Genomic DNA, 9,420 nt, shown 5'->3' on the forward strand with positions numbered 1-9,420 from the left:
TTGGTTTGACCTAATATGACCATTCTTACATTCTTATCTGAGAAAGAGCTCTAGACATTTCAGACAGAAAGGTGCTTTCTTCAGGAAGTTAAAAGGCTTTTGTGTCAAAATGCAGCTTATAACATCAATGGACTCACTACTTTGACTCCATTCTATGATACTTTGGCTTTAATTTCAGCTGTTGGGACTTTCTGGTCAGGCAAAACCTGCTCAAAAGCCCAGTGAACATAAGAACGGCCACACTGGGTCAGACCAAAGGTCCATCCAGCCCAGTATCCTGTCTACCGACAGTGGCCAATGCCAGGTGCCCCAGAGGGAGTGAACCTAACAGGTAATGATCAAGAGATCACTCTCCTGCCATCCATCTCCATCCTCTGACAGACAGAGGCTAGGGACACCATTCCTTACCCATCCTGGCTAATAGCCATTAATGGACTTAACCTCCATGAATTTATCTAGTTCTCTTTTAAACCCTGTTATAGTCCTAGCCTTCACAACCTCCTCAGGCAAGGAGTTCCACAAGTTGACTGTGCGCTATGTGAAGAAGAACTTCCTTTTATTTGTTTTAAACCTGCTGCCCATTAATTTCATTTGGTGGCCCCTAGTTCTTATATTATGGGAACAAGTAAATAACTTTTCCTTAGTCACTTTCTCCACACCACTCATGATTTTATATACCTCGATCATATCCCCCCTTAGTCTGTTTTCAGAAGGACTCCCATTGACTTAAATGTCTCTGGAGGGTTCCACCCCTTTCCCTGTCTTTTTGCAGTTCAGGTGGGGATGCTTGCTTACTGTATATACCTTAGCTAGTATAACTCTCTCCCTCCCATCCTCCAAGGCACTGACTCATTTCCTCCCTTTAAACCTTGCTTTTATAGACTCTCACTATAAAGTATTTCACAATGTTCTGGGCTGCATGTTCCATGCCTTACCCAAACTCCTACCTGACAATAAAGTGCCTTGCTTTTGTGCCGTGGAAATCCTGTCTGTTCGTTTTTGAAAATACTTTCAGATTTGCAGGTGCATTTCAAACATGGACCGTGCGCCTATGCAAATGGCTAATGTGCTCTTGTGACTGTTGGTTCTTAGGCTAATCACTGATGCCCTGTGCTCCCCTTTGCTAAATCCTCCTGTTCTCTTGTCATATTTTTACATCCTGATACTAAAATTCATTGCAGTGCAGTGACCACACAGAATCCCGTTCACTTCAAAGGCTTCTACATGAGGTCAGCATATATCCACATACAATGAATTGCAGGATCAGAACCTCTGACTGTAAGTTCTTTGGGGCAGGCGCTATGTTTTCATTACATGTATATATGGTACCTAGCACAATGGGGCCCTGATCTCTGACTGGCACGATTCTATTATAATATTATAACAACTTTGGGTGCTTGAATACAGGAGTTTGTTTTGTTCCGACTCCAGGGATATTGGTTCATCAGTTTGCTTGGGGTGTAAAAAGTCTCAGTGAAGATTATTTTTGACATGTACACAAATGGCTGTAAAAGCTTACAAAGACCGAAGAGCCAGTGGCTAGTATGAGACTAAAGGAGAGTGATAAAACCTCCATTGATAGAGGTCATAGCATCCCCCAAATCAAAAGTTACAAAGGGATCAACCTCTAAATGGAAAGTAACTGAAAGTTCAGTTTCAAAAACTGCTGATATTGGAGCTAAGTTATCCCATTTCCTTTTGGCCTAGTGGCTAGAGCACTGGGCCGAAACTCAGGAGACCTGGTTTCTATTCCCTGCTCTGACCTGCTGGGTGACCTTGAGAAATCACTTCCTTGATCTGTGCCTCAGTTTTCCCCATCTGTAAAACGGAGCTAATGAAACTGACCTTTAAAAGCACTCAGCTCTTTTCACCAGTAGATCTCAATGTATTATTCTCTAGAAAGACACCATTCTTTACAGTAAAGAAAAGCCTGTCCTGAATTGCTAGAGATCAATGCCAGAACCGCGTGTACTTTGAAACTGTTCTTGGCTTCCATAGTGGGTGCAGGTTGCAGTTTTGTCATTTTAAGTATAGGTTGCACACCCACTGCTAAGACCTCCTGGGCCAGAATCTGATTTCAGTGACGTTGGCGTAAATCCAAAGTAACTCCATTGATTTCAGTGGAATCAGTCTGGATTTACACTGGTGTAACTGAGGTCAGACTTTGGCCCAGAGTTTGGTTTGTAGTGGGCCTTGAATACACAGAAACATTTTTAGTGGCTAGAAGGATAAAAAGAGAACTGGAATTAGAAGGCGGCCCACACTGGACAGCATCCTGTATGTCTGATCACGGGCTTGCATCTCTTGCTTCTCTCCTGTATGGTTCATTACATTTTGGATACATCACCTAGGTGAAATGTTCTGGGGGTTTTGCACAATGAGTCAGAGTGAAATGCAGAGGGCCAGCTCCAGGCCTTTGCACAATTTAAGTCTCACTTCAAACCTCAAAATAGGGCATAAGTATGACTTACGTCCGTGCTGCATGGGCTCCTTTGCACAGGAGTGAGTTGCATCTGAAATTCTCTTTACTCCACGAAAAGGGAAACTAGTGCTTCATGTGCTAAAACTCCAGACTTGCATTTATGTACCCATTACCGTAATATTGGATTGCTTCACAGTCTTTAATGTATGCATCCTCTCAACATCCCCGTGAGGTAGGACAGTGCTATTATCCCTATTATACAGATGGGAAACTGAGGTCCAAGGGACTACCTGACTAGCCCCAGGTCTCCCAAGAAGTCTATGGCAGAGCAGGGAGTTAGATGCAAGTCTCTCGCTTCACAGGGTAGCATCCTACCCACTGGGCCCTCCTTCCTCTCAGCAGGTTAGAAACATTAAGAATGTTCTATTGCTTCATCCTGGCTCGAGGATCCCTTTGAACACAACACAGGTATGAGAATGTCTAGAACACATAGCAGAATGGCTCATGCTCTTTTTGCTACAAATGTGGAGGTGGATTTTTCTTGAGGACAGTTACTAGTTGAGGGTAGTGAAAAGAAGAAGAAAGCTCCAGATGTAACCTTTTGCCTTGTTGAAAACTCGATTCCTGACTCCCACTGAGTTCCAATGGGATTTGGGTGCCTTCCTCAGGCTCTTTTGAAAATCCCAGCCTAGATCCTCAACTTCAAAAAATACACAACTAGGTCACTCCACCATCCCTGCCCCCTACAAAGCCCCTAACCCCAAAGGATACCCCCTTCCCACCTTGCCATTCCCCACCAGTCCCTATGGGCTTCTCATCTCTAAGCAGATGGTTGATTTACTTTCCTTTTCTATATCCTCAGCCCACCCGGCTCTTTCAAAACCCATCTTGTGCAGGTCTCTTATCCCACAGGACTGGAAATGTTCTGTACCTCTTAGATGCCCAGCCAGGGTTATGGACCAAGGCAGAGGGGATACTTGTTTTAACTATTGATGGGACTGAAACTAGCTGATGGTCTTAAAAAGATGGTGTCAGTAAAAACGAATCTAGGGCAGAATAGCTAGTAACTTTGCAAAGGCCTTTGTGCCCTTGCCTTCTCTTCCATTCTCAAGGGATGATCTGCCACTCCTTCAAACTGAAATATTCGGGGTGTGCAGTAGGAACAACAAACTTCCGGCGAATGACTCCTGAGACCAGAGCACCATCTTGTGACGTAAAATGGGGGTATTTCATGGTTTTGCCATTCTGAAATCAGTTGTGTTCACAGTTCTTGAGGGCTGATTCTCTCCTGTACCAAGATCCACGCAGTACAAGGAAGTAGATATTAGTACAGAGCTGGTTACAGCTCCTTGTCTCCATGGCATGATTTGCACTGGGTCTAATATGAGTTAGAGCAGCCATGGGGGTGCTCTGACTTCCACCAGCGAGGTATGGTGTCTAAAGGGCCATATGTCAACAGAGGTTTGGTGCCCTCTGCCCCATTTTCCAGCCCTTCCTCTCCGACATGCTCACCATGCAGGGGTGAGGAGGGGCGGTGTACAAAGGAGCTAGCTACATGGCTTTACACCAAGTGAGAGCTTACCACATGGGGTGAGGATGGGAAATTCGCTGCTGGCCAGTTCCAAACGGATTCCAGCTCTTTTGCACTGCCTGAGTGGTGTGAAGGAGCTGACTCAAAGGGGAGATGATGGGGAGGAGGCAGTCCATAGGGAAATGATTGCCCACAACAGAATTCATTTAACTTATTTTATACCTAGGATCACTTTTGAAGCTGTCCTTTGAGCCTCGGTGAAATATTGTTCTGGGTCATTGTGCAGCAGCCAGGGATTTCTCCAGATTCATGAGATGCAGGGAAAGTAAAATACCCAAGGAGAAGTTTCATGGTTTATTCTATTTACTAAAGGTAAAGCACTGGGACAACAGCAACTTCATACGGGAATTGCAACTGCTTACCCTGAGAGTGACTGTGGACTGCGACTTTCACAGGAGTGTAAGGGAGCGTAAAGGGATTTGGGCATCTAACTCCCTTGGACTTCTTTGAAAGTCCTACCCTTGGTCCATGGTATTTTGTGTCTCCAGCTTCCAGCATGAGGAGCCACAAGAGGCCAGGCTTGGCATAAAAGCGTTGGTATTATTTTTAATGATCACTCATGTTATTATGGTCATGCCTAGGGATCCATCCAGAATAGGACCCTGTTATGCCAGGCACTGTTCAGACACACAGTGGGTGCCAGTCCCTGCCCCGAAGAGCTACAGTCGAGACAGACAAGACAGACACCGGGTTGGATAAAGACTCTAACAGCTAGCGTGATCAATGTGATTGCTGCAGACGGCATGCTAGTATCACCATTTTTCTTTGAAGGGGGTCAGGGTTACTTAGCCAGGGACTGGGGACACTAGCTGGAGGGCAGGAAGGGCAGGATATGAAGGGAGGTGCAGTGAAGAGGCTGTGAGACAAGGGCAGAGGGATTGAGTCAACAGCCAATAAGCGCCAAGTGTGAACACTCTGACGGCAGCATCGGTGTTCTGCACTCCCGGCTGCTCCAGTCACAGACAGGGTCTTTCCCCTGAGCCATATGGCTGGAGGAGAGGGGCTGCTGCATGGGCCCCCGTGCCCCCACAGGAGGCCTTTCCTGTTAGCTTGGGGGAAAGGACTTTGATTATGGACTGATCAGGAGACACCTTGTAATGGATCTGCTTTCCCTGGTTCCTCAAGCTCCCTTCTGGTCTGATCCTAATGGGCACTTCGGCTGGACTGATCTGCCATCCAGAAAGGAAAAGCTAGTGCCAAAAATCCTCAGCCAGGACAGAGAAGAAATGAGGATGTACTAGCCGGGGCAGATCCTCTGCTGGCGTCCACTGTTAAGAGAATCTTCCCCTTCAGTTCCAAATTCCACAGTCTCTGGGCCTGCTGCTGCTCCCCTGGCAATCCGTGGCAAAACCCTCACTGATCAGGGTCAATTTCATTTTCTCTGCAGAATGGTCAGGTCAGTGGCATGTGATTCAGAATGCAGCCGATTGCCTCCTTCCAGGTGCACCGTTGTCTCAATATCCCACTTCCATTTAATCCCCAGAACAGCTTCCTTTAAAATATCCCATTGCTTTTGCCATTCATGTGCTAGCATTGGAGCTCTGTAAAGTGGGGCTTGCCTGGTTTTTAGGCCTAACTACCTTTGTGAAAAAGGGGTTTTGTGTGGGTCTAGCCTCCAGTTAAGGCCAGTAATCAAGCACCTGATTTTCAGAGCCAGCAGAGGCTGGGTTGATCTCTGAAAATCAGACCTTGAGCATTTAGAGGTATTGCTTTGGCCACTAGAGAGCTCTCAGATCATTCACTAGTCATAATGCAACAGAAATATTGGTGAAAATGAAAACAATTAGTAAGAAGATTACATCTAAGGACACTAAAGTTCCCAGTGCATTCCTGAGTTCACACTACCTGTGTTCAATGTATTGTGCAAATCAATCATGATAGGCTGTGTTTTGCAGCTTCAGTGCAGAATTAGTTGCAGGAACGGTAGTGTATTTTGCGTGACTGTAAGTAATGATAATACAGTGATTCATTTGATACACAACGTAATCAGGCAAATATGGTAGCACCAAACCCCAATTGATTTAACTCTCTGCTGAACTACTCTATCAGACTGTGTTGTGTGGCTGGCTGATTGGTGAGTCATTTTTTTTCCCACGTTGACTTTATAGCACCTATCTTAGGCGCCGGTTCAGTAAAGCACCTAAGCACATGCTTAACTGTAAGGATGTGAGTAGTCCCACGGAAGTCAATGTTGCTCGTGGCCACTTCTGCTGCCTGAGCAGTGCAGGATCGCGTAGAACTGATCATGTGCGCTGAAAAAATGGCTGCACTCCCTCCATTAGGGTGCCTGTATACTTTTTGCTTTTCCAGTTGCTTCCTACAACCTACCTCCGAACTCTTTCTTACCCAGACTGAGCCTCACCCATCTTGTCCTTATCCAGCCCTCAATCTCACATCAATAGCTCTCCTTCCTGAGTCACAATCGCAGCTCAGGAGTGGGGGGAAGGGGGAAGAGAACCTGAGAGGTGACACTCAGTTACAGCTCCCTGCTTCTCTGCACCACACTGGGTTAGAGCAGCCTGGGAGTTGCTCTAACTTGTGCCAGCTGGCAGTGGTCTCCCTAGAAGGCTAAATGGAATAGACAGAGCACAGCATGCTGCAACTACTTCCCTGACATCCCCACCTCCTCCTGCACAAGGGACTATAGGAAGACATAGGAGCCAGCTACACCGGGTCTGCATCGACTGGGGACTTCCCCATGTTGGGGGAATCCCAAGCAGGGGACTTGAAGGTGGCATCTCCTCCCTTTGCACTGTGTCAGCAGAACAGGGCAGAGAATCTGGCCCAAAGTATTAGTTGTGGCCTCTGTGAGCGGCACTGGCCCCCTCAATACTATTCTGCCTCCACGGCGCCAGCAAAGTTACCTGACTTTATCAACGAAGTCACAGGGACATTCTACCCAGTGAGAAGCACTCAACTGTAACTGGGGGGGGGGGGGAGAGGGGGCAATGCAGAATAGCTGAGCTGTTCACCATCTGGAGTGATTCTGCTGCACAGCTGCTCAGGGACTGTAGGGTGGGGGAAAGGAACTAGTTCTTCACATTGTGCATAGCCCCACAGAAGACTCTGAATAGGTTCTGTGCTGCAGTTGGTCTGACTCAACCGGAGACTTTTCTGCCACTGGCCAGTTCCCCGCTTGGTTGCAGATCATTCTGTAACATCATGATGACCAACTACAGGGATCTGTGAGAGCAAAACCGGTAGAGGTGGCTTTGAGAGTCACTCTTTTGCTAGTGGAGGACACAAATCCATTATAAACTGCCTCCAAGCCACCGCTAGAGTGATTGTCATGAAGCCATGAAATGCTGAGCCGATCCATCACCGTGAGCAACCTTCTAGCTAGCTAAAGCTTGTAGGATTGTGGGGCGGTGTGCAGCCTTCACCCCAGCCCTGTCTCAGGACTCACACACATGATGGATGGACCGAGTCCAATCTAGCTTTGGACTAGGAGACCTCCTGCATTAGAGGCAAAGAGCACAGCTCTATCACCTCTCAAATCCACCTCTGCCAGTGCTTCCTGCTGAATGATATACCATGGGTGGGAACTACAGTCCAACTGGGTCACTGAACCATATTACATGTGCCAGTTCCGGGGCCTCATCCTTTGTCAAGTCACAGACAGCACTGACTCTACTAGCCAGCAGCTGAACATCAACCAGCATTGGTCCAGGCTCGAGATGGGAGCTTAGCACAATCATCATCATCATCCCTAACTCTTCTATAGTGCTTTGCATCACTAGATCTCAGCGTTTATCCTTACAACACCCCACAGGGCCAGAGCAGGACTAGGGACAGTCAGTTTGCAAGAGGTGCTGGTTGCATCTCTGGGCTTTGGGGCTTATTTCAGAACTTCCAGTCTAAGCAGGATCACCCAGACTTGGCAAAAGTCACTGCTTGCATTCCTTCCATGCAGCATACAGCCAGCAAACTCCAAAACAAACCAGCTCACAGGCTCACTCTCCCGACTGCCCAGAGCTCCTTGCCTTTGCCGCTGGGTAGCATACCCCCATCTCCCCCATGCCAAGAGCTATACAAGAGCAATGTTTCACAGCAGTGCTATATTTCACCTCGTGGTCTATATTGAGCCTGATTCTCATTTACACATAGGCCCCTGGGCACCACTCTGGCAGCATAAAGGGGCTTGCAATTTGCATAAATTACATTTGTGTCCATTCTAAGGCACCTTTACTTTGCCAGAGCAGTGTGAAAGGGCCTTGGTGTAAACAAGAATCGGGCCCTTTATGTTTGGTTTCTTTAATAAAAATACAAGGAGATGGTGAAGCGTTTCCCTGCTTTTTGATTTCTCCATAAGCTTGTCATCTAGCAAACTATTCGTCTGTGAGGCTAGAGTGAATCTTGCAGGCCTCTGCCAAAACACAGTGGGGTAAATTGCAGGTTTGCCCAGAGTGAGGGCAGCACACAGACCAGGAGCCCGTCAGAGTCACCACGCGCCAAGGGTAGGGTGGTAGGGGGAGTACTCTGTGCCAACCTTATACCTGGCACAGATTACATCCCTGGTGTGCCAGAGCAGCTGCTGGCATGCTGGGGGGGGGGGGCAGCCCCCTCCTTGCTGATGACCAGTATATGCTGGGCTCATATATATGTATCATTCACACCACACAATACCAATATATGGCCTAAATTGGCCCATGCCTTTTTATAATCCTGTTCACTTACACTAAGTATCCCATAACACCTGGCATTAGCTGAAGTAAGTTTTGGCTTAAGTAGATAGGAAAACTGTCAGGAGCAGAACATATGGGCGTTTTACCATAGCAACAGGTAGAGAGTTACACTCACAGACCAGTACTAGAATGTCTCAAAGGAAAAAGGGAAGACATATGAGGATTCTACCCTGGTACAAAACCTAGGAGATGCCTTCACGCCCTCTTGGTACATGGAATGCATGTGTTCAGAACAAAGAGATAAGGGGTACACCCTGGTACCTTAAAGCTGATTGGTTCAATCTAGTTTCAGATGATGCAAACAGTACCTATTACTTGTAAACAGGTTGGGTATAAGCAGATGGCTGGTGCGGAGGCGGGTAACGTTGGGAGCACATCTTCTGTGTTAGGTGTATTTAACAATGCTGCACATGACGGCTTCCCGGTAATTGTTATCGTATTGGCCCTGTCTTCGTGTACTGTACTATTATTGACTTTTAGCAATAAACCAGACTCATATTGGTTATTTGGACTCTCGAATATATTTCATACCAAATCAAGGCCAAGTAATTGACCCTACAATTTATTGACATTACCTACCTTTGCCCACACTTGACCCCCACGTGCTGCAGGTGGCCCTGAGGGGGTTGCTTTTCCTCCCGCGCCACTACCCACAATTCAGGTAGCAAGCTCAGTAGAGTTAGGGCCACCTTGCGCCTCCTTAATCCCCTGCACAGGCAGGT

The sequence above is a fragment of the Malaclemys terrapin genome, chromosome 3, assembly GCF_027887155.1.
Source record: "Malaclemys terrapin pileata isolate rMalTer1 chromosome 3, rMalTer1.hap1, whole genome shotgun sequence".
Lineage (NCBI taxonomy): Eukaryota > Metazoa > Chordata > Testudines > Emydidae > Malaclemys > Malaclemys terrapin.